Below are 3,069 nucleotides of genomic sequence, written 5' to 3'. Positions count from 1 at the left end.
CTCTCTCTCTCTCTCTCTCTCTCTCTCTCTCTCTCTCTTTCTTCTTTTCTTTTTTTCCCTGTTTTTTGTTCCAGAGCTTTCAGGTGTATTAAGTTACCAGCAGGAAATCTCTCCAGTGTTTATGTAGGCACTTCAGCACTATTCAGTCAGTTGCCTCTCAGAACTGACTTTGTATTCTCCCCTAAGCTTGTGTATGTTGTTTCTTTTTTATTAACTTCTAAAAGTTTTCTGTGAAGCCTTAGCTGTGACCAAATGCATTCTCTAGATCAGACTGGCCTCAAGCCCACAGAGATCTGCCAGTCTCAGCCTCCTGAGAATGGGGATTAAAGATGTGCTTCACTGCTACCTGGTATAATTCTAAGTTTTAATTTTTCTTAATCTTGGTCTTTACCCATTTTTTCATGCTATAGTGAATTAATCTGTTTCTATGTGCTTGTGAATCATTGTTGTTCTTGTTGATATTCAGTTTTAATCCATGGTGATCACATAGAATTCAGGGTGTTGTTTTAATTTTCTTATATATGTTGAGACTTCCTATGTGTTTTTGCATGTGGTCAATTTTGGAAAGTGTTCTATGGGGTGCTTAGAAGAAGATGTATTCTTCTATGCTGGTTGAAATGTTCTGTGAATACATAAATATCTGTTAGGTCCATTTGGTTTATGATGTCCTTTAGCTCCAGCATGTTCTCTGTTTAGTTTTTTATCTGGATGTTTGAAGTTGTCCATAATCACTGTGTGGAGGTCAACATATGATTTTAGGTGTAGTCATGCTTCTTTTATGAACTTGAGTGACCTTTTTATGGCATAGATGTTGAGATTTGCAGTGTCCTCTTGGGAGTTTTTTCCTTTAATGAGTATGTAGTATCCTTCCTTATTTCCTCTGATTAGTGTTGGTTTGAAGTCCATTTTTTTTTTTCAGATAGTAAAATGGATACAAAGTCTTGTGGGTCCATTTGCTTCGAATATTTTTTTCCATCCTTTTACCTTGAGGTGATGTCCATCCTTGATGTTAAAGTGTGCTTATTAGATGTCACAGAAGGATGGATATTATTTTCTAATCTGTCATCTAATTTGATGTTTTCTAAGTTGTTATCTGGTGTCTTTTTGATTAGGGAACTGAAGGTTATTAATGAATAGTGTTTGCTGATTCCTGTTATTTTTTGGTTGTGGTGTAGATTTTTTTCTATCTTTTGATTTGTTCATCTGAGATTTAAACCTTGTGTTTTCTTAGGCATGTTTGGCCTTTTCATGTTGAAATATTTTTTCTAATGTCTTCTGAATAGCTATCTTTGTCTATAGATATTATATAAATTTTATCATTGATTTTTTCCATTTATTGTGATTGAACATTTTGTTGGGTATAATAGTCTAGACTGGCGTTTGTGGTCTATTAAAATTTGTAGAACATCCTGCCAAGTCCTTGGAGCTTTAGAAGTCTCCACTGAGGTATCAGGTGCTATTCTAGTAGGTGTTCCTCTATATGTTACTTGCTGCTTTTAATATTTTTTTTCTGTTTATGTGATGTTCTCATTATTATGTGTTTGGGAATTTATTTTCTAGTCCAATCTAGTTAGTGTTTTGTTTCCTTCTTGTACCTTTATAGGCATCTTCTTTTCTAGGTTATGGAAATTTTCTTCTGTGATTTTTTTAAGAGTATTTTCTGGGCCTTTGACTTGGGTTTCTCTCTCTCTCTCTCTCTCTCTCTCTCTCTCTCTCTCTCTCTCTCCCCCCCCCCTTGTATTTTCTTTGAAGTATCCATTTTTTTCTAGCTTTTCTTCAATGCTAAACCTTTTATCTTTCTTCTCTCATAGTCTCTTGGTGAGGTTTACCTCTGCAGCTCCTAATTGAGTTCCTGATTGAGTTTTATCTCTAATTTTCTCTTTATCTCTAATTTAATCTCTAATTATCTCTTTGGGCTTTCTTTACAGATTCCTTTTCTACTTCCATGTCTTGCACAGTTTTCTTCATCACTCCACTGCTTTTGTTTTCATAGATTTTATTAATGCATTTGGATTTATTCATATCCTCTGTAATATCTTTGGAGATAGTCAGCATAGCTATTTGGAAGACAAGATTCCTATTGATTCACTGGCTCTGTGTTTCCAGGGAGAGTTGGTGACAAGACAAAGAGATGGAATGAGCAAAGAAGGTGTGGGAGAAAATCTGTTTCTTCTTGTACTTACCATACAATTTAAAATATTGATAATTTTCATCTAAAACAATTATAGCTTACATAATTAAAAATTTAAATGAAAAATATTTGTTTTAACAGTATTTATGGAAGCTTAAATTCTCTCTGCATCTTCAGTTTGCAAATATCTTAATTTTAAAGGTTTCTTTTACTGGGTATAGAATTGTTACTAGGATATTTTCAGATTGTGTTTATAATTTATGGTATGTATGTTCATGCATGTGTGTATATGCCTATGTGTGTCTGTTGATACATGTGTATGTGTATTTCTGTATGTGTATGCATGTGTGCCTCTGAACAGAGGACTGAGTTGGATGGTGCCTTCTTCCATTGCTTTCAATTCTTTACTGAGGCATGTTCTTGAGTTCACCAATTCCTGCTAGGCTAGCTAGCCAGCTCATCCTAGACATCCCTGTCCTGTCTTCTGAATGCTGGGATTATACCTGGCTTCTATGCTTGTCTTGCTTTTAAGTGTCTTCTAAACATCCAAATTCTGGTCCTCATATTTGCCTAGCAAGCATTTTATGAATGGAACAATCTCCATGACCCTGTATTAATTTTGACTTTTTTCTTTTTTTCTTTTTAATATTTTTTATTACGTATTTTCCTCAATTACATTTCCAATGCTATCCCAAAAGTCCCCCATACCCTTCCCCCACTTCCCTACCCACCCATTCCCATTTTTTTTTTTTTTTGGCCCTGGCGTTCCCCTGTACTGGGGCATATAACGTTTGCCTGTCCAATGGGCCTCTCTTTCCAGTGATGGCCGACTAGGCCATCTTTTGATACATATGCAGCTAGAGTCAAGAGCTCCAGGGTACTGGTTAGTTCATAATGTTGTTCCACCTATAGGGTTGCAGATCCCTTTAGCTCCTTGG

Source organism: Mus caroli, chromosome 2, assembly GCF_900094665.2.
Source record: "Mus caroli chromosome 2, CAROLI_EIJ_v1.1, whole genome shotgun sequence".
Classification (NCBI taxonomy): domain Eukaryota; kingdom Metazoa; phylum Chordata; class Mammalia; order Rodentia; family Muridae; genus Mus; species Mus caroli.
Note: the sequence above shows the minus strand (reverse complement) of the source record.